The sequence below is a fragment of the Cupressus sempervirens genome, chromosome 7, assembly GCF_028749045.1.
Source record: "Cupressus sempervirens isolate cs-2001-9-10 chromosome 7, ASM2874904v1, whole genome shotgun sequence".
NCBI classification, from domain to species: Eukaryota; Viridiplantae; Streptophyta; class Pinopsida; order Cupressales; family Cupressaceae; genus Cupressus; species Cupressus sempervirens.
Window position 1 is genome coordinate 557,319,191 of NC_143124.1, and position 24,182 is coordinate 557,343,372.

A 24,182-nucleotide genomic window follows, 5' to 3' on the forward strand; every position below is an offset into this window, starting at 1 on the left:
ATTATATCCTAATGCTAATGTACTAGGGAATTAAAATGTTTAATTTAATAATTATGCCCACTTTAATTAATTGAATTTGATTATTCAATTTAATGAAAAAGGCATTTATGAGCTCCTATCTCATTTATTAAATTAAATAAATCCTCTCTTCAGTTCTAAATGGAAACTCTGAGTGAACTACTTCTCAAAATTAGAATCAATCTAGTTAACTTTCTCTCACACTTATGACAAGTTCAATTAACTGCTCATCACACTCAGATTTGAAATAGTTCACTTCACTTGCACAAGGAAATTTCCATCTTAAACTGAATCTTTGCTTCAATCCTAACCTTCAATCTGAGTTGATCTCACCCGTTGATGGATTCCAGGAATTATATTTAAGAGGCTCCTAATTCTTTAATACAAAAGTTGAAAATTATTGCTATCGAATCACTGATGAATTGCATACTCATCCAAGCTTATTATGTTTTCATAGACTTTAATTTCTTAGCTTAATATCATATAGTTTTAATATGCATACATTTAATCTAGTTTGTTTTACAAATTCTTAGAATAATTGCATAATCACTTAGATTACTTGCATGTGCATATAGATTAATCTTCTTTAAAACCTTCGTTCTAGCATGGTCTAATTGCCTATACCTCAAATTTGAGAGCATAAATAGGTGAAATCCACCTAGATAAAAGGCAAAAAGTTGCCTTGTAGGGTTACTCTCAAATGAACAATCTCATGTTTATCTCGAGATGAATTTGCATACAAGGACCATGTTGAAGTGTGTGTGTGTGTGTGTGTGTGTGTGTGTGTGTGTGTGTGTGTGTGTGTGTGTGTGTGTGTGAACTCTGAGGCCACATTTCGCATATACTTCTATGAGCTCAATGCTCATCTCATATCCTATAGGCTCTATAAATTTGACTCTTGGTATCACTACATCTATGCAGGTGTTATCTATTTCCACCATGAAACATAATTATTCTTTGTACTTCTTTGCCATTGAGGGAGGTATTTTATACCTCAATTTCATTTATGACTAGAAGTTCTTCATCATCCTACCAATTTCATCATCTTTGACATTTTATGGCTTAGATCTGTAGCATTGAGTTGCCATCTTCATTGTGCACTCACTACTATCCCAACTTGTCAACCCAGGAAAATTCCTTATAGCATAGAAGAATATATGAGTCAACTAGGACTCAAATTTAAAAACAATGTTCTTATTTTTCATAATCTTTGCAATGTTATCCAATAGTTGTAATTTGATAATCTCACACAAATTAACTTTTCTTCCTTACATAGACATTACATAAGCTACATGTAGAAATATAGCTGGTATTGAGTTAATCATTGATCCATGGTTTAACTTGTACCCTAATATCTTTCTTAGTAATTTTACTCCTTTGTCTTGAATAGAGTTAACCTTCATGTTTCTTTCATCAAACCTTGTTGTTAAGTTTGTCTCAACCATCTTCTTGACTTTCCTCTCATTAATAGGATTACATCCTTCATTACTCAATCCTATGACCTTGTCAATTATGTCATTGTTAATAACAATCTTTGCATCACCTAGCCACAACATATCATCATGTACCCTACTCAAAATGATTTGGTTCCAATCATGATTGTCAAACTTCATATAAAACACATATCTTACCAAATTCAAATCTTCTAGGTGCACATACTTAGACTTCAAGGATAAGTCATTGTTGCACATGGTTGCTAGGTATTGATGAATTCTTTCATTGCTTATACTCTCTATTTTACAGTGAATATAACTTCTTATATCCTCAACATGTAACACATTTTTTGGAACTTTCAAAAATGTACCCAACAAATCATCCAATAATAAAACAAATGGATGTTTCTTAAACTCATATCATGGTCTATCACTCACATCATATACATTCTGACTACCCATTAAAGTCATAACTGTAAAAACTAAAATAATGGATTCAAACTTCACAAAATACATTAAAATGCAATTTAGGGCTTCTAGAACTTTCCCCTTTACAATCTTCACTTTGCACTTCAATTCATTGTAAAATCACTCTTCAATTTGTTTAAGACATTTTGCATGAACATATGGTACATACAATCTTTCTTATGATCCTTAAATCATTTCAAATTGCACTACACATTAAAAGTGTATCTACCATAGCTTCAAATACTGTCTCCATTAACCAATAAGCTTGATTTCTCAATTCCTTCTCACTATGATCATATCATGACTTGCGCACTTGACCATAGCCTTCTCTCTATGTCTTTAACCTCCTGTTAACTATGCAACTTCCAACTCTCTCTCTCTAACATGATTTTTGTCCAACTGATGGATTGCCACAACTAAAAATGCTTAATTCAGGTAGGATGAGTCACAAACAATCTGTGACTTCAATGTCTTATCAGGAGTATCGAAGAATTTTTGTCCAAAATTGTATAAGAGGTTTCTAGATCTTTAGATGTCACAAATACTTCTTTGAATTCATCAACATGTTCCTTAATTGATTCCTTCTAACTGTTGCCACTATAATTATCATTCCTTCTATCATTTATGTTGTTCTTCCTTATGTTATTCTGATTCTTGTTATAGTTCCTTCTATCCATTCTACAATATCTCACTATGTGTTTGAAGTTATTACATAATTGGCATATATGTGCATTTCTTCTTTGATTGTTCCATTTTGATTCTCAGGTGTGTCCAAGATTGTTATACTTGCAACAAACAAACTGGTTCCTCTCTCCATTAGATTTCTCTCCATCATTGGATTTCTTTTGCAATCTTTTTCTTTCATTACCTATAGGGTTAGTATTCCTATACATTCTACTATTTGTATTATTACCTTCAAACTTATGTTTCTTACATTCAACTACCTTTTATCCGTAACAATGACAATTATAACAATAGAAATTAGTAATGGGTTTAAAAGACTTACCTATGCAATCTCTTTTCATAGGTCCAACCTCATTACATATGAAGCCTCTACCTCTGAATTTATGTCTTACTTCCTTGGGTGATTAATCTTGCTTAGGTTTATCAACTTGCTCTACTTTCTTAAGTTCTTCAGGTTTAGCTAACAAAACAATTAATTCTACTTCCTTTGATACTTTAGTGGATGTTCTTGATTCTTCCTTACTTAGATCAGATTCCTTAGGGGATTTAGTAATTAGATCTGGTTCTCTTCTAATTTCAACTTTCTTGGCTGATTTCTCTCCAATCAAATATCCAAGTCCTATCTTGTCATAAGAAGGTGTCTAGTGAAATATCTATTGATCTATCTTTTCACTACTGGAATAAAGTTTCTCTAACTATTTCTTAGCTTGTGTTAATTCTCCTTTCACAATAATGTTTTACTTTTCTAACTTAGCATGTTCAATCTTGATAGTATCTAGTCCAATTGTAACTTAACTTAACTGGGATCTAAGATCTATATTCTCAATTTTCAGTTCTGGTTCATTCTTGCCACCATTTTTCTTAAGACTCAACTTAAGTTCAATGATTTTTAGTTCATGTTTCAAGATATAATTTTCCTTTTGAAGCTCTCCTACTTCATCATTATCACTATTCTATGCAATTTATTCCTTGCCAGATTCAAAATCATCAAACTTGTATTTTAACTTGTCAATGAAAACTTTTGCATCTTCATATCTATCTTTCAGGTTATCTCTTTCTTTAGCAAGAATGTCAATCTACTCAAGAGCTTCTTCTAGGTTTTTCTTCAACTATTCCATATCTTTAGGGATCTTACTTAAGCTATTAAGCCTCTTCAAAGTAACTAAGATCTAATACCAATTGTTAATAATAGATAATACTAAGAGGGGGGGAGTGAATCAATATTCTACAAACTTTTTCCCACAACTAAATATTATTAATTACTGTGTAACTTGCATATGACAGTAAACCAACAATTTTGAATAGTAAATATGACCATGCACACAAATAAATCATAAAACCATTATTTTTTAACTAGGAAACTTTGGCTAAGGGAAAACCTTGATGGGGATGATACCCACTAGATGATTCACTAAACAATAGGATCTTGTTAAGGATATTGACCCTGTTAGGAGTCTATGAAGTACATATAGTACCCAAAGTTCCTATTATGAGATTAGATCATGCTAGAAGCCTAACCCTATTAGGAGTTGTTTCAACCCTATTATGAGTTGGTAGAATAAATACAATATATGCAAGAAGAGTCCACTTCCCTAACATGCAATTATACAATTTAGTCCTTCATAAGATAGATATACATACAATACTTTTTGTATATTGTACTTTTCACTTGTTATGATTGTACATCAGAATTTGCATCACACAAGGTTTGCAAATCTTTCAAGTTCTCTATACAATAGTTTGCATCACATAACATTTTCTTGTCTATCATAGATAACACACTTATCTATGCAAGATAAGATCTTTACTTATACATTGCATAATTACAAAATTCTTCTCAGTCAACCTTCATGTTTTTACATGCTTGACATAATATAAAATAGCCTATGGAATAATATCCACATAGTTCACTCATCATAACTTAGTAATTAATTCGTAATCAAAATAATTCCTAAGGCTGTACAATCCAATTCTCTGCTATGCTCTATTCTGCACTATTAAATACGCACACTAGTATTTTAATCATAACTCATACCATACTATCTATACACATTTTCACACTAGCACACATCATCATGATACTATCATGAATATTTCCTCAACTATTCATGAGCTAACTCTCAATGAGTCACCCATACACTTAACATTTTTTTTTGTGTACTACTGTAAACTATCTAACACTTAGACAATTTTCTAACTCTTAATGCATAAATGAAATTTTGAATGTATGTTTCCATAAGTGACAATCATCAAGACTTCCATCTAACCATATTTCCAATAGATAGCCATATCATAAAAAGCACTTTGCAACAATGATAGAATATTCCTACCCTCTTAGGATTCAAATTGAAATGAGATACAAGATATGCAAAATTGAGTTAGATTGATCAAATCAAGATAAATAAAGGTCCAAGATGACATATTAGCGAGTAGAACAAAAGAGTGACCACCAAGCAATGGAGATATGTCCCAATTTGAATGGATTTGACCAAAAAGATAAAACACCAAAATTAGGTCAAAGCAAGAATAAAGATGAAATAAAATGAAATGAAAGAGAAGAGTGAAAGAGATTATAAATGATGATTACCACAACAAGATTCAAATATTAAGCTTCAAAAGGTTAGCCAATTGCATAGGAGAATGAAGAATTTTGAAACAAAAATTTGACCATCAAGATGAACCTAGATTTCAATTTCAATCTTGGATCTAGGATGTCAAAATTACATAGGGATGTAGTTTTTGCACAAATCCGAGAAGGTCAAAAATTAGATCAAAGGGTTATATAAGGGCCCAAGGGGTCATTTTCAAATCATTTTTCTTATTTGATTGTGAGATCTTTAGAGAGAGAGAGAGAGAGAGAGAGAGAGAGAGAGAACTATGGCCCAAAGGAGAGTTATGATCAAGAGCCATTGATTCAAGTGCAGTCTATTGTAAAATTGACCTTCTAAGTATGGTCCACTGATAAGTACTCGATGCCCCAATATTATTTTTTAGTGATGTTGAGAATTTTATCATGTTTTGTAGGGTTTTTAGATAGGTTTTTGGAAAATATCAAGCAATACTTTAGGAAGTATCACACCACTATTATGTATAGTATTGTATGATAGTTTTGGCATGGAAATTGTATCACATCCCTATTATGAGCTTTATCCTATTGGACCCACCCATTTATCATATGATACCATGTGAAGTATCACACTGAAAGAAAGTATCCCATGGGTATAATGTAAAGTGTCATATGATACTTGTTCAACCACTTCATGAATGTTATGCCAAAATTGTGTTCATCATTTTTTATTCTTAGTTTCTTTCTTGAGTAGCTAAGATATGATCTTTTTAGTTTCATTCTAATTCTCATCTAACATGTGCTAACATTTGGACATGTTTTTCTATGTAGGAGGTATTTTTAGCACTAATTATTAGAGTGTCAGAGGTGGTAGGGCTATGATTAGTGCCCCGACTAGATTTCATAGATAGAGGGAGATTGGAGACCATGGGATTTGGATGTCTTTTATAGTTTTGGGAAAATTGTGGCCTCTTTACACCATTATTAAAGAGGTGGCATAGTGAGAATAACACATTCCATCACTCGACTAGAAAGTCAGCCATCACATTAGAGGATGTATACTACATCCTATGAGTGCCATGTCATAGAGATCTAGTAAGTGTGTTGAGAATGTCTAGTTTTCATATGTACTTAGTCTCATGAGTATCAATACTAATTTGAAGTTTTTATGTCACAAGTTTACTTTGATCAATCTCCAACAAATGCTAGGGCTGCACTACATGAGGTTTTTTAGGATGTTACCATCTTAGATAGATATATTGTCTGGAAGCACCTAATCATAGACTATGGAGATCATTACCCAATTGCATGCATAGTATGCTCCTTTATTTCTTAGGCATTGGTCACAAAAAAGAGCCAAAAGGGCTTCCCTTGTGGGTGGGGTAGATTGGTGATGAATCTAGAGGGGAGGCCACAATGGATAATATGGGGACCAACCATCATGGAAGACATGTATCATGAGCTCTATGAGATTGTGTAAAGGGATGGGAGGAGTTGGGCATGCATGGCCATACTAGCATAGGTTTGGGATTGGGTACCCAAAAACTTATAAGTACTTAGGATTCATTATGCAACTACATAGTGGAAATGTATCATTCTAAAAAAAGATACTAGACAAGCTTGCCTCATTTGAGTGGAGGCCCTATGTGGGATGTGAGGTCTGAGACAAGTCTTAGGAGGATCTAGGATACATGCTCTACAAAAGGCCTTTGTTAGGGAGGCACATAGGGATTTTTGAGTAGTTTTTCATTAGCCATGTGTGGAGGTAGTTTGATAGGAGATAGAGAGTGATCATGGAGACCATGAGATATGCTAGGTTCTAGGAGGAGTAGGTTATTGGTTGCCTACCTAGGTTATATTATGTCACATGTTTATATGAGATACATGGATTATAGTGGTTGGCCTAGGATTATCTTCCTATTGTGTGATATGCAGGGGTTTCTCCTAATTATGCATGAGAGATGAGAAGGATGCGCTTCCCTAGGTTTATGATTCCAAATGTACTACCAGGGTATGATGGTCAAGGAAGTGATGATGAAGATAAGGGAGGTGATGAAGGGATGGAGGGAGCAGGGAAAGAGGTAGAAATAGGACTAGTGGCTTTAGGGGTCCATTCAATAGTCAGACTAGGTCTAGGAGTAGATCACAGGTTATAGAGGAGGAGGTAGAGCATGCACAAACTATGATAGTTGTGAGAGATCAAAAATTGATAGATTTGAGGGTGGAGGAAGATAGATGAGAATAGGCCCTATGAGATGATCTAGACAAGGCTTGGTGAGAGGTAGAATGATAGGGTTCTAGGGTAGCATATTATCAAGGTGTGTCCATAGTTGTAGTGCTAGTGGATTAGAAAATACCTCTTTATTTAGAGAGATAAGTGAGGTAAGAGGGATCCATACAAGAACTAGATAGGACACATACACCTCCTCCTCAACCACATCTAACCCAAGAGGGAGGATGTCATTCTTAGGTCCCTTAGGTTTAATGTCCTTGTGACATTTTGGTGTATCATTTTGAGAAACACTTATCCAGATTTTGTAATCATGTTGGATGTATACTTGATATTTCACCATTATATATATGAGAATTTGTATTTAGGATTAGCATTGAGTACTTGTCTCTTTTCTTTACATGGTCATGTGATGGATATATTTATGTTTCCACACTTATGTTTATGTTCTTATGCAATGTTGATATGTATGCTCATGTTTATGTATGCTCATCTTATATTTATACACTTTTTGATGTATGAACATATCTCTCTCATATGTTTAGCTCTATGTGATGATATAGATACATTATTTAAAAAATTAGCACTTGGATAGATTAGATTTGATGAGGAGACTAACCCCTTGTGATGACAAGAAGCAAAGAAGCATTGAGTTGATAAGACCAAAGAAAAGTGAAAGACATGATTGAGAACAAGCAAAAGGAGATGAATGCATTTAGCTAACATATCCATGAAAGATAAAGAGGATTCTCTAAACATTAAAAAATGAAAAAGACAAGATAAAATGAACCCTGAAATTAAATCTAGTATGCAAAGGTGCAATCATAAGGGTTATATAAGTATGTCCTAATTTTTATAATCGAGCCTTATTAGGGACATTGGAAGATCATACAATCATCACTAGTATAACTATGAGGATATGAATATGATCTATATCAAATAGGTATGTGGGAACCCAACCTATGCATTAAAGAAATAAAGGTCAAGATGATAGTGCAATTAGATTCCCTAGGTTTAATGTAGCAAGATTATGTTGCATCGAGACACAAAATTTTGAGATGGCTATAAGCATGCAATAGAAAAAAATAGACAAGGATGATATGTTATAGATCCTAAGTGTCAAGTGGGACAAGAAAGAAGCTCAAGGAACCTTAGATCAACAAGGTATACCCATAGGTAGAAAGAAAAAGAAAAAATGTCCCATGCCCCTAGTCCTCTAGCCCATGACATCCTTAAGAGATAATTAGATAGGAAAACTTAGCCAAGAAATCATCTTAGACAACACAAAGAAAAATAAGTCAAGAAAGACTCAAGAAATTTGAATGTTTAAGTGTGTGTGTGTGGAAGTGACATGAATGTCTCCTTAGGACTCAAGTATTCCTATGAGAAGTATCAAAACATCCTAGATTGTAACTAAGGTATCCAATGAATATTGATAAACACTTGATGTCAAGGGGAGGGGAATGTTGAAAAACATTATTTAGTGAGCTTCCAAAGACATGCCAATTTGTACCCCCTAGATGTAGATGAGAGTTAGTTCCAATCTAGGCAAGGAAAAAATATTACGAGATGAATGGATCGTGAGCATGAGAGAGATATTGATAGATATAGGTGAAAGGGTCTCAAGTAGTACATGTTTCCAAGTTTTCACCAGTTGGTAGGATGAGTTTTTTTAAGGAATTTTTATATGTTTTTTGGTATTTTTCTATGATCATAAGTAATGTACAAGTGTTGAGAAGAAAAATCACTAAGCATAGAACTCCTTGAGGTCCAATATGTTGATGGGCTTGGGGAGCTATTCTCCCTCAAGTGTAGAAAGTGATATGCACTCAATCTAAAAACAATAGTGATAATGTAGTGGAACAACCAATTAGGTTTGAACTTGCCCTTTTTCTCCTTATTTTGTTTATTTTTTATATTTTCTCTAAGGACAAGATATCCAACTTGAAACTCTCTAGGATGAACTTTCTTATTATAGCTAGTAAACATGCATTTTTGGTAAGCCCTCATATGATCAAAAGAAACTTTAGGACATTCATCTAGGACCAATGCTTCTTGATCTTGAACTTTTTACAAAGTTGCCTAAGATCCTTATTCTTGAACAACCCTTCATTATCAGTGACTATAGAGGAAGGAATAACATAACAATAGATGATGTGATTCAAAATGAATAGGGAAACATGTTTTCCTATAGTAGTAAAAAGTGAAACAGCCTCAAACCACTTAATGAAGTACTCTATAGAAATGATGATAAATGTATGTCCACTTGATGAGATAGAGTTCATTTTTTAAACTAGGTCAAAGGACCATTCCTAGAAATTCCAATGCATGAAACATGGAATCAATTATCATTTGGGAGCATAAATTATGTTACCATGTAGCTGACACATTTTATAGGATTTAACATATCATATGACATTTTCTTTCATAGTAGGCCAATAGTAACCTTCCCTAAGCAAGTTTTGAGCAAGCACAAGGCCATTAGAGTGTGACCCAAAAATGCCATTATGGATTTCGAACAATGCCCATTCAGAATCATTTGTCTCTAAGAACCTGTTCGTCTAATTTTTACAAAAATATTTTTTTCCAAATCCTAGCTTAAAAATTAGAATTGAGTTCATTGTTTGCATGCTAGGGTTTTTGGTTCTTTGGCCTTGCATTTTAATAACCTTTGAAAAAACTTGTTAAACCCTAAGTCTTGCATTCTTTTTGAATTTATTTGGGAACAAGGATTTTCAAACTTCAAATATTCCTTGACCTGTTTAAATATTTTTTGCCCCCAAGTGCCTTTTCCCTTTTTATTTCACACCATTTGATCCCTATAAGATATACGGCAGTCGCGTAGTCAACATGTGAAGATGCAAGTGTCTTAACCTATTCGACATAGTGACTATCATGAAATACATTGGTGGTGTCATGAAATGGAGGTGTGATGAAAAAAATTGCACTATTTCAAAATTTTAGTCATGTGCTTCATGACAATTTTGTAAAACTGGAAAAGGAACCAAATATGATGAAGTGCAAGTGGCATCACCAAAATCCAATTTTTCTAATGAGTCGCTATGTCACGATCAAATTTTTTTTACATCCTACCAGTAGAGACATAGTGCCTTGATAGAAAATATTAGAGATAGAGGCTTTTCAAAATTCTGGTGACCATGAAAGTTCCCAAGTGGCACTATGGATGTGTGCTTTTATCACTATGTCAGAGGTATTAATTATGGTAGTCATGATTGATTACCAAGTTTTTCTCAGGACCAAAATTTCATTTGTATCCATGAGTTCACTATGTCACAACTAGAAAAATAATGGATCTCACCAGTAGTGACATGGCACCTTGGTAGAAAGTGCAAAAGATGGGAGATTATGAAATGGATAGGCACCAAAATTCCTATCATTATTATTGGTCATGTGACTTTATTTCTTTGTCAGAAGCATTGATTTGCGATAATGATGGTGGAATAGAAAAAAATTCTCAACACCAAAATCTCTAAAGCCTTAAAGAGTTCGCTATGTCGCAGTCGAAAAATGAAAGATCTCCACCATTAGCTACATAGCACTTTGACGGAAAACAAGAATGAGACAATAGTTCCAAACGGTGGGTCCCAATGAAAGCTTCATCAGAAATGAACCATGTAATCTCATGGACATAGTGGCATCCTATTGGAAACACATATGCACCTTAAATTTTAAGAATGTTGGAGGTCACTATTTCACGATCGAAAAATCTTTGTAACTCACCGGTAATGACATTGCACCTAGCCTAAAAACATGCATGTGGCAGGACCTAAATCACGTGGTGATGTAGCTAGGATTAAAATATTAATTTATATGTTAGCTTGATAGGATGTTCTCATGTCATCAATAATAGGGACCCATTCCCAAGTTAGAAGTTAGATGAAAGATTGTAATCATTGGATCAAGATTAGATCAACGATCATCTCCAAGTTGCTATGAGAAGTTGTGCACTATTTACCAAATGCAACATGGAAACCATGGGACCCACCACATTTGTATTAAGTACTAAATCAAATTCCCTTCACTCAATCAAGATGAAATCAATGGTTGTCACTATATCGCATAGGCAACATAGTCACTCTTTATGTATAGCGATATAACAACCAGGCGACACATGTCCTCAAGGATTAGTGGGTCCAGTTTGAAACACCAATAGTGAAGGAAAAGTACATATGGATAATTTTCATTGGTTTTACTATTAGCATGTCAAGTGGAAGATGAGTCCTCCCTATTTTTACTCCTAGATCATAAGATTTTTTGAGATCAATGGTGAAAATTTGAAAGGGAAGGTAATGCCACTTTGTTTTACTTGTAGTTCATTAATGAGGAATGAAAACTTCTCATGGGAGTAGAAAATAGAGTATTTTGTACAAGATCTCACCATTTTCATCTCATGCGAACAAGATTTCAAGCTTTCTAAGTAGAAGAAATTACTGAGAATTTGGGTTGAGCTTGATTAGAATGCAAAGCAATTTCCTATTTGTTTGCAAGATGTTGCAAGATTATAGAGCAAGCAAGAAAATCAAGTAAATGCCTGTATACTGTAACCTTTACAACATTTTAGTTTTCTACAAATTATAGTCAATATGTCTCCAAAGAAGGTGTTCTCTGGGCAAGAGGATTATTTGGCTAGGAATATTCATGATGACCTATTTGAATTGCTCCCTAAGTCCACCACTGAAATTGTGAAAGTTAAAAAATTAACTTCATTAAACCCTAGGCTTAAAATCATAGATGGATTATATGATAAGGGGAACTCGGTGTGGGATGCCAAAAATTCTCAAACTAGTCTTTCTTTATTCAAGAAATGATTTTCAGAAAGAAATCTATTTTCCCCACATGCCAATATTTAGAATTTTGATTTAGGAAAGTTAGTTGTTCCAAGTGTTTTTATGGATTATGACCTCCTCGAAGCTATTGCAAAAAATTATGACCAAGCAATTAGAGTGGTGAGAAGAATTGATGGTGAAATTTGAATCACAGTCAGCCTAGAGGAAATTTGACAAGTATTTGGTTTAGGGCCTCTCACTGACTATCATGTACCCATTGACCTAAAAGAATTAGAAAAGGAATATATGTCAAAGAAAGATGCAGTTAGACAAGGTGCACTGAGGGCACATATAGGCAAAATTGGAACTTTGCTAGCAATAACAACATCCTCCAGGGAACCCTTCAAAAGGGTGTATTTCAATACCAGGGCTATGGAGGCATACATGACTCTATGTAGAGTTTTTGGAGAAGATGAAGATGAGTTTATGCCCATAGGTTTTATGTACATGATCACTCAGATTTCCTCTTTTGGTGTGGACATTATTTTTGATTTTGCCTCTTATTTAGAAAAAGAAATTCATAATGGATTGGTTGGGATTGTGAAGGCAAGGTGGAGAAAATTTATGGTCACTATTCTTTGTTAATACATATATTTTTGTTCAAAGGAGCAACATATTTTGGTAAAGAGATAAAATTGAATAGGGAACAGGATGGGGAAACACTGCCAGTTCAATTATAGAGTGTAGATATGACCTAGGAAGTAGAAAAAGCTAGTTTTGTCAAGTTTGATAGGTATTTTGCTTCAAAGTTGAGGTGCCTATTATTAAGTGACAATCCTAGAGTACCCAAGGCATTGGAAAGTCTTATTAGGCCCTTGGAAAATCCTATTGGTTTGAAAGTTTCACATAATTAGGGAAACATCATCCCATATTTAGTCTCAACTATCATTAGAATTTATGGTTTTAGAGGTACTCCCCATGTGTTACCTTATGAAGTGCCTTTAAAGGTAGGAGTAGCTGAATTTTTGTGGCAGCTAGGAGGATTAGAGGAAACTTATTTGTTGAAAAGGTCAAGAGGTTCAATATTCCCCACTTGCACTATAGACCATCAATTTGTAATCATCGAAGGGGGTTGGCTTTCTCTGCACAAAATATTAGATCAGTATAAGATGGTTGTTTCTCACCCTCATTTTTGTGACACTAAGGGATTTTATAACTTGGCCTTTAGGCATAGAGTTAAGCTTCGCAAAGTTGATCAAAAATTTTATTTTCTTGAAGACATAGTAAGACATGAACACTCCTTGCAAGAACAAGAAACTAAGAAAGAAAAATGGAGAGTGTTCTCAAGGGTTTTGGATTTTATTCATTGTTTTGATGAAAATTATAGTCCTCTAGGTAATGCCATTATAGAGGCAAATAGACCAAATAAGCTCATGCTTACTTTCCCTGAAGCAATGGAAACTATGAATGAGAAGAAGAAATTTTTTATTAATTCTTTTCTAGATAAGGCCAAGGAGGTAATGAGGAGACTAGGATTCACTCCCAATCTACGCGTAGATCAATTGATTGTCCAGAAAAGGCCAAGTTATACTATCATTCAAAATAAGAAGACCACTATGGACAAAGCCAAACAAGTAATTGTATCCACTAGAATTGTTTGGGAAGAGAGACCTCCTAAGCCTTCCCCTAAGAGGTAGAAAATAATAAAGGAACAAGATCCTCACATTGAGGAATATTCACCTACACAAACCCCTCTTAGGATTGAAGAGTAACAACTTACTCAGGAGAAAATTGAACAACTGGGGTCCCAAGGAGGAGTTTTCATTACCTAGGAAAAATAGATGAAGGAAACCCCCAGGAGCATCCTATGCCAAGTTTAGAGTTGATAGTAGTAGATTTTAAAGAAAGGGAATTAGACCCTATAATAGAACAAGCTAGTCAACCACTTTTGTCAGATGATAGTTTTTTTCAGTCCAGAGCTTTCCACCAATTTGCATGGAGAACTAACATAGGGAAGTTCGAAGAAAGATGTAATAAGTTGAGAATAGAGCATCTAGAGCTGGAGGAGGCAGCCTTCAAAAATTAGTTAAAGAAAAATGATGCAAGAATTCCAAAATATAACTCCTAAAGAAGGGAGGCCGATGGTAAAAGCATCAAATATTTTATTACTACCCAATTGGGATATAGCTGAATTATATTTCAAATAAATTGGATTTACAAGATCAAAATAAAAAGGAATTCATAGGTACTACTTTTAGTGAGGATCAGGCTGCTTTGGTCATATGGTCATTAATGAAAGGTTCCAGGGCTATTTCATCAAAGCTAGATGACTTAGGATTGATGGGAAATATCATTGTAAGAAGAGTAGTAGATAACTCCCATGTGCAAGCACCTCACATGGGTTTTGGAACATCTCAATTTGTTTTGGCTACTATAGAAAAGGAAGAAAAGATAATGTTTGAACTGCAAAGTAAGTATGAGAGTATTTTGGAGGCCTATAATAAAGAAGTTCAAAAGAGAATTAAACTTGAAAATAAGGTAATGAGGATGTGTTCCAGGCCAAGAATCACATATCCTCACCCTCTAGTGGAACCTTTTAAATCTACTCCTCTGATAGAGATGTTAGATACCCCATAAAGGCCACAATATTACATAGCTAAAGATTTTGAAGAAGAAAGCAGCAAATTGTGGGCTTTGCATGTAGAGTTAAATGTGCAATATGAAGATAGATTGAGAAAATATCACATGTATCTGGAAGATAAAATTGAATGGTCACTATTTTATGATCGACTAGAAAGAACAATAAACATATGGGATGAAATGAAAGCCAATGATGAGGCCTTGAAGCCTATTGTGAATAAGTGTGGAAAGAGGAGGAAAGAAATGACATTCTTGTGCTACTCTATCATAAGGAATTCACATAATCATATTGAAAAAACCTATGATATTGTTAATGACCTTCCATAATTTGATAATAAAAGAGTTCACCTATAAAGAAGAATAGTTGGTTACTTGAATAAATATAAGAGCCAAAATTTTGATTTATTCCCTCGTGCTCTAGATAGAAAGAATAAATTAAAGAATAAAGATGAATGGGCTAAGGTATTAGATTATTTATTTTTTCTGAGAATGAACAAAATCATCAATGAAACAAGACATGCATGGTGGGCCACCACAATAGAAGAAATGGTGAAAGTCCAAATATTCTTTGATTCTTCGAAATGAGATTTTATTGATATTAACAAAGAGGGTGAATATGTTATCAAGAAGCAACAAGATATTCTACAATTTGATTGGCCAGATGACACACATTTTGACAAGTGGATGGTAGATATTGCTTCTAATGAATAGTTGGAAGAAGCTTAAAGTGATGATGTTGAAACACATGAAGATGAAATTTAGGTCAACAATTCACTTCCACCAATACCTAGGAAAGAAGAATACAAATAAGGGTAGTCATCTCATTTGAAAGATACAGTGGATCAGTTGGATGATGTGGCAGAAATGAAACCAAATGTTACTATCGCCTTTGTAGTACATGATGATATGAGTGGAAATACCATAGTAGAGTTGAAGTTGCAAGAATAAGAGCCCAACACATCATTGGAAAGTTTGATAGCTACATATGCTAGTGAATAAAGGCCAATCATGGTTTTGTAGCATTCGAAGATGTAACAGAAGAGGGGCCTACCAAGAGAATATTATGATGTATCACTTTTCTGTTATATAAAGTTTTGTCTTTTCCTATTAAGAAAAATGTAAATATCTTTTGTAAAAGGATGCCTCTCAATTCCCTATGTTTGAAGCTTGTTGTATCTCACACTTTATAAGTTAGATTCCAAGGCTAGAGAAAGTGTCCAATTTGTAATACAATTTGAGTCTATATTGAGTATGGTTTGGTCCAGTTATGGTAACAAACTTCATGATATATCTCCTCTATAAATTTTTTTGAGAATATATTGATATCATATGATCCTTGTGTCTTTTTAGAGTCATTCTAAGTTTTACTACAATTGTATACAATTTTCAAAGAAAATTAATACAAAATTGAGCTGTCCTCATATATGTTCTTGTTGAATTTTGTCTCCTTTGTTATTACCTAGTTATTCTAATATTGTGTGAGTAAAGCTTGTCCAATTGAATGCAATTCTCTTAGATTGTATGTCAATTTATTATTGCTATCAATTCAATGGCTTTAGTGAATTTGATGGGATTGCTATGGTAATAGAAAGGATGTCTATAAGAATGAATTCCAATAAGAATTATTGATAATATTTTTTGTAATACAAAAAATCAAATCTATAAATTGGAGTAGACTCTTAACCCCAATAGAATGGGTGCTAATCTAATTAATCCATTCTGTAGATAGGTAGATCATGAATAAGCATCAATTCTAAAATCAAAATCACCTTTATTTTACTATTTGAAGAGTTTCAAAGATGGTCAAAACTTGTTTGCATTTAACATTTTAGCTTTAGTTAGCTACCATAGTTAGAAATACTTGCAAATTTGAGAAGAATTCTGACCAAATCTGGTTATAAGGGATACATATCATCTAAAAGTGACAAGAAATGAATAAACTATATATATGTTAGAGATATAAGATGAGAATAAGAATGAAACTAATAAAATTCTCATACAATAGCAATCATTCTGAATTATCCCTTAGGTATACCCCCCTTGGTTTTACAAATCCTAAAGAGTAGAAAGCTAGTCCTAGTTTTGTTGAAGTTGGTTCCAGATAATATGCAAACATAATTATTAATAGGACATAGCTAATCCTTATATTTGTGAGTATTATTATCTTGGTATTGAGCCTTTATTATTCAATAGTTGAACAACACCAACACAATGGTGAATCTGCTGGGAGGGTTTAACACAATTGTAAAAAGTACTACAGTGTCTTTGGTCTTGTGGTGTACGTGTTTATCAGATCATTTGGTACAGCTCATGGTTATTGTGGATTTTTTTGGTGACAAACCTTTAGAATTAAAAAAGTGAAAAATAAAATCAAATTCCATAGATGCACACCAACATATACAACCCTTCTGAGTGTCTTATCTATTAAGAAAGAGTTGCAGTCTTATGATCTTATTGATTGGTTCATTTGTGTGTTAGACATTTTTATATTATCTTGTCTCCTTTCCTTAAAGTCAAGAGTACTTTTCATTGTTATATTTTCCCTAGAATATGGTGGTGGCTTAGTCAAGGTTTTGAAGCTAGTGCTTATTTGATAAATAAAAAATATGGCTGATAAGAGAAAAAACACAAGAGCTTACACAAGAGCCAATCTTGATGTACCAATGTATAATGAATTACCTCAAGGTGGTAGGAAGAACTTGAATAAGAAAAAGGTAGAAGCAAACCCCACCTGAAAACTAAGAGGTAGCATGTCAATCAATTCTCAATACCAACTAGTGGTAGGGAGAGAGTCCTCTTCACTTAGCTTTGAATCATAAACCACAAGGCTTTTAGGAGGAATATTTAGTACACCATAACTAGATGAAAGAACATATCAAGATAAAGATATGTTACCAATAGGGAATGTATCCCCTAGGCTAGATTTGATATCTGAGATGAATCATATGCTAGGACTCAGGAGTTCATTTGGGGATCCTTTTAACCCAGAGCTATCCCATACACAAAAACTAATCTTATAGACTTGGATGATCCTGCTAATTGAGAAGCCACTTCTACAGATCCTAAATAATTACAATCAGAGATAGGATTTTTGAAGAAATTGATTGTTAAGGAAGAAGTCAAATATGCTTGTCTAGAAAAAGAAAGAGAGCAAGCCACCCTAGAGGCCCTTGTTGAAAGAGATAATCTTCTTAGAAGGGTGGCTGCCTTAAAAGAATAAAACAAGAAGTTAGAAGAAAGAACTTCAATTCTTCATGCTAACATTTTTGGAGATGTAGATAGCTTTAGAGCCAAAGTTCAAGAGCAAGAAAAACTCAGCCAAAAATAAGAACTTGTTATTTTCCAAGTTCAGCCCTACAAGCCTATCCATAATAACTAGTAGAACCCATTGTCAAGAAAATAGACAAAGGAAAAGGAAAATCCATAGGAATTCAGATAAATGAGTCCTAACCAACAATTAGTAAATCTGTAAACCCCCCAATGTCAAAATTTGTCTATCCTAGCTGCAAATTTTGTACTAGCTAGTGATCCAATAATTCCAACTCAGGGAATATCTCAATCTGCTCATGCTTGATCATCCACCATTAGTACTCAAGCCCCCTTTGTCCAACCTCAAAAATCTCAAAATATTGTTCTTAACCAAGCCAATATAGCAAGTACCTCAAATGTTGCTAGTTTTTCAGAAGAAACCCGTCTACATGGAAAAATACAAACAAATGTCATTTGTAGGTATCCCTAGTGCTCCACATCCTATATCTTTTGATTTAAGAGATAAAGTTGTAAAGTTCTCTAGAAATAATGTTGTACTGGTGAAGAAAACTTAAGAGTTTTTATAGATATGATAAATGACTATGAAGTTGAACATGAGGATGTGGTGATGAAGTTATTTGTTCATTCACTGACTACCTAATGATAGCATTAGTTTATGGAGTGATTTGGAAAAGTTGTTCAAAGAACAATATGGAGATAATACTAATGTTGGCTTCATGTTAAATGAATTCAATAACATAAAGAAGAAGCATAATGAGTCTACTTTTGATTTCAATGAAGGATTCCAAAATGGTATGTACAAATTGTTTCAGGTCATGAGTGAATGAAGATGTTTTCCTTACAACATATTTCAATGCTTTTGACAGCAAGATGGCTTACCAGTTGAGGGATAAACTTTGAGGGATGCTTATAAGATTGTAGTGAATATTGAAAATAATATAAAAGCATTTGGAAAGCTGGGTAGGAGAGATGATCCAAAGTTGTTCAATCCAAAAAATAACAATAAGAAAGAAGTTGCTAAAACTCCTGCAGGTAAGAAAAATGAAGAAGCCACAATAGGTTAGGTATTGGAATTGATAAAAAAGATGAACCCGACTACTTTCAATGCATATAAGTCAAATGTTGGTGATAAAGCCCTAGTGAAAAATAATAATTTCAATAGACAACCTAAAATGCAAAATTACTCTTATACCACTCAATGGAAGGATGGTAAGCCAATTCATAGCCAAACCCAGAATGTAAAAGATAAGGATACACCAGATCCTTTGCAAAAAAGCTTTGTTAATATTAATGATGATGTTCCACGGTGTGTCATTTTTCAATCACCTCTCTCTTCAGAGTATTGTGCAATTTGTCAATCATTTGCTTCAGGTCATAGTGCATAAAATGAGGAGGAAGAAGAAAAAAGCCATGATGATATAAGTTGTAATATGGTGAGCATGTTAGTGATTGTGTGAATTTTGATTTGGAAGAGATTGAAAGTGATCTTGAAAATAAGAGAATTGCCTATCAACTACATCATCAACAAGTTTTCTTAGACAATGAAGGGTATGATGAAGATCAGCTATGTGCTACATCTTCTAAAGTTGGTCATGTAAATTTGAGAATGCCTTCTAAAGAGAAAATTGATAGAATTACTGCAGAGATGATCTCCGAAGTATATAGTAATTAAAATTTGAGAAATGGAATAGTTAACAATGATGTTGGGAAGTCTTTTGGTATATTTATAAAAGATGTTACACATAAGATGAAATAGTTAAGATTAAAGATATCAAAACCAAGAAGTAGGAACCTAAGAAGAAAGTTCAATTTCAAAAAAGTGAGACAACAAAAGCAATTGTGCAAGAAAAGGGGTTAGAATCTGATACTGTCAAGAAAATAATAGTCCTTATTGCTCAAAAGGTTCCTACTCTAGGTATGATTGTGAAACCCACTACATTTGATCCTATTGACATGATATCCATGATGTCCCAAATTACTATTAAAGTACCTTTATCTAAATTATTTAGAATTGAAGAGCATAAGAGAAAAGCTTTGTCATGGTTGGGAGGGATAGGAAGTAATAAGAACAATGTAGAACAAAATACCATTCAGCAAACCCCATTAGTAGTGGAAAATAGTGGTATTATGTCTCGAATTCCCCAAATGTTCCTAGATGATTCATCAGTAGCATATATAGAAGATATTGACCCATTCTTTCTTAGCTTGATTATAAAAGGAAAAACCCTAAAAAAATGTACAATAGATTTAGGAGTTTCTAATACTATCATGCCTTTCAAAGTAATGGAAGCCCTAGGGTTGAAAGTAGACACTAAGCAAGGTAGATGTAGAGGTATGGATGCTAGAGAAGTCTTAATTATAGGTACCATAAATGCTTTACCATTTAAGCTAGCTACATACCCTGAGGTAGAGTTGACCATGTCAATTCTTGTAGTTGATATTCCTCCACATTATGGAATGTTGCTCTCTAGGAAATGGAGTGCTACTATGGAAGGTAGCTTACAATATGACCTAACATATGAAACTTTTCACATAGGAGATAAGGTTGTTAAAGTAAACAGAGAGCCAAGGGTGGGTCATATTCTAGGGCAAGAAATTGACAAAAATGCTACTTGTTTTTTAGACATGGGTGTGAATGCATTTGGAGCTGAGTTAATTATCCAAGAAGTTGAGAAGTTGTGAGTTGAGATCAAACATGAAGTTGAATGTTGTATGGATTCACCAATATTATGAACTATGTTCTTTGATGGGTCTAGTTCTAAAGAAGGTGCAGGGGCAAGGATAATTTTTGTTTCTCCTTAAAAGAATACCTTTAGATACTCCTTCACCTTAAATTTTTCATGCACCAATAATATAGCTGAATATGAAGCCTTTTTGTTAGGATTGAAAGTTGTTATTCACCATGGAATTAAAAAGTTGCATGTTATAGGTGATTCAGAATTGGTTATTTTGTAGATAAAGGGGACATATGCATCTAAAAATAAAAGATTGAAACAGTATAGAAATGTTGTCTAGGATCAGATAGAATTCTTTGATGCATTTGGTATTTCATGGATAGATAGAACTCAAAATAAGATGGTTGACTTATTAGAAAACATAGAAATTAAACCACAAGAAGTATCATTTGTAAGAGTTTCACAGATTGAGGTCCAAAATAGACCCTCAATACCTGATAATATTGAACATTGACAAGTATTTGAAGATGATAAACATATTGCGAATTTCTTATTGAATGAAGGTAAATACCATGGTCAAGAGTTGGACTGTAGTGATTTGGTTGAAACTATAGATGGGAAGGAAATAATCTTTGGTCAAGAGGTTATACAATTAAAGACTAATAAAGTACCTAAAGGTTTGGTTGTTTTGGAGAACATGTTTGATAACCAAGATAGGGTAAAGCCTAGAGATAAAGATTGTAAACCTAAAGAGCTAGAAGAGATAAATTTGGGTACTAATGAGGCCCCTAAGAAAGTTTATATTGGCCAAAATTTGTCAGCTAAAATCAAAAAGTCTTTGATTGACTTACTAAGAAATTATAGACATGTTTTTGCATGGTCATATGATTACCTAAAGGCTTATACAAAAGATCTTTTCCAACATGTCCTACCATTTAAGGATAATGTAAAATCTTTTAGGTAGAAACAGGGACCAGTCAATCCCACTCTAGCCCCTAAAATGCAAGATTAATTGATGAAGTTAAGAGATGGAGGGATAATCAAACCTATTAGACATTCCACTTGGGTTTCAAATCTAGTACTTGTTAAGAAAAAGAATGGAGATATCAGACTGTGTCTGGATTTCAAAAATTTGAACATTGCTTCTCTAAAAGATAATTATGGGTGTTGGAAATATTCAAGATATGATATGTTACTGAAAGGGGAGGGGTGAATCAGTAACATCAAAACTTTTTTAAAAATTTAGCACTTTAACCATATATACTATTCTCAATTCATTGATTTAATCTACCTCATATATGAGAGAACAAACATTTATAACACATGTACATAGTGATTTGGTGACCCATAAACCTTCCAAATAGAAAGTAAAACTAGGGTGGGGATGATACCCACAAAACTTCGTTACTACAATATGAAGTTGGCCTGTTAAGGCTTACATTGATGACTTATGGTGATTTTCCTTGTTAGGAGCACAAAGGACTGCTAGGTCCACCTTGTTAGAGGATTTACAAATATACATTGAAGTATGCACTATGTTAGGAGATTTATACAAAGACTGTTAAGTCTACCCTATTAAAGGATTTACAAAATTGATTCACCTATTAAGATGAAATAGTGGATCTACTTACAAACTTGATTTACTAATTAGATCCTTGAAGTATAGATCACCTCTTGTGACTACTAAAACTTTACTGCTCCTTGTAGACCTTGCTGAATATTTTGCTCTTTTTTTGATTTGCATTTACACTTCTCAAAACATTACATGTCTCTCTTGATACTCTCATCCATATACCATCCATCTTGCAAATGATATAATACATTACATATATACCGTTCCAATAATTACAATTAAAAGACTGACCATAACACAAGTGAACAAAACATTACTAAGTTGGCCCAATAGTAAATAACTTGAGTTCACTAAACTGACTCGGTGACCTTCCAATACTCAATGTCCATTGTATTACTCGGCATCGTCATGCACTCAGTAGAAGTGAAGGCTTAGTCCATACTAATCACTTGATGTAGTTCTAAAATCGATAACCATAGTGACTCGATAGATGTAGTGTCACTCAGTAAAAATTGGATCCTTCATTTACCTTGATTTCACTCGGTAAACACTACATTTCCATTACCTGGTAAATGTTACACTTCCATCACTCGATAAATGTTACACTTCCATCACTGTTAAACATTACACTTCCATGACACAGTCAGATTACTCAGTAGATACTGAGATGCTTGGTGTAAATTGTGAAGATTAGTAGATACTGCTAGGCTGCACACCCACTCGGTAGCTTCATGAATGCTCGGTATGAACTACTTAAGTGATGAACCTACAAGGTAACCACTGAATTCTTGTTATACACTGTAGACTGAGTGATGCACTTGATAATCATTCAAAATTGAGTAAGTGCTATCACTAATGGCAATAATAACTTAATGCCAACAATCTCCCCCTTTGGCATCAGTGACAAAACACTTATGAGCCAAAATATATGTACATAAAATGACTTCACTAAATTTTGGTTTTTCAAAATTAATCTTTGTAGAACTGCTACATATACATTTCTATATACCTTCTTGATGACTAATAATGTATATAGAAAGATACTTATGTACACATGCTAACTCTAATGAGTGCTAACTCCCCCTATCACTTATAGTGATAACTCTCCTCGTTTATTATGTTGAAACTCTGAATCTCTCCCCCTTTTTGACAATAATGCCAAAGGACTGCATATATACAATTTATATGGCTACACCAAAGTGAGATAGAAATTAATGATGTACCTTAAGGATGGTTGCAAAAGTAATATCCCAAGTCTACTACAAAATTTGATAGGTGGAGAGAGCAATTTGAACTTCTGTTGATAATATGATCAAGTAACTAGCCACTGAGAAGTTCTGATCTTGGACCAATGTTTTGCAATGAACAAGATGTTTTTACATTGTGTCCATGATAGGAAGGATCATGTTTTGGATGTTAATGAGTGTAGATTGGATCCTAGCTTCCTCTCTCAATAGTTCTGCCTATACATCTACCAAATATATGATCTTCAACTTGGATGCACTTGTTTTCATATCAATGTCAATCTTATTTAACTTATCCTTTATTTCTTTGGGAAAACCAGAAACATCACAAAGTTTAGCAAAAAGTGATGCTGCATTATTAAAAGAATTTTCAAAATTTTCCAAAAATGTTGACAATTCAACTTGCTTTATTGCTATCTTCTGAGCAATATGCTCTAGCACCTTATTATCAAATTTCTTTTCAGCTTTCTCAATAAGTTTCTCTTGTCTAGAAGAATCCTCATTAAATTTCTATACAATCTCTTCTAACTAAATCAAAATGTGCTGAGTAGAATCTACTTCAACACCTATGGCATCTATAATTATATTCTTAGC